The following is a 325-nucleotide window of genomic DNA, read 5'->3' as shown; positions in this document are numbered from 1 at the left end:
CGGTATGTTAGTGCATGTGTGTGTTTACAAGATGTTAAAAAAAGCCTATATTGCCGGAGAAATAAAGCACACCCCTTAAGCCCATATTCCACACAACACGGAAGGGAAATGTGATCCAAAAACTTCAAAATATTCACCATCAAAGAAGTCTCCCCTCAGCACGAACTTCAGGAAGGAGGGAGAGCGATAGTACACCTAACTTCAGAAATGGTTAATCCGGTTTTTAACGCCACGGAAGAGCTCGTAGAGTGAATAATAGAGTTGACTGAAACGGTGTCCCGGCGAGTGAATCTCTGACCCCCGCCTGAGTTGTTAAACTATTGGT

This window comes from Penaeus monodon, chromosome 31 (genome assembly GCF_015228065.2).
Source record: "Penaeus monodon isolate SGIC_2016 chromosome 31, NSTDA_Pmon_1, whole genome shotgun sequence".
Lineage (NCBI taxonomy): Eukaryota > Metazoa > Arthropoda > Malacostraca > Decapoda > Penaeidae > Penaeus > Penaeus monodon.
The sequence above is the reverse complement of the archived record's forward strand: the minus strand, read 5'-3'. Positions refer to the sequence as shown.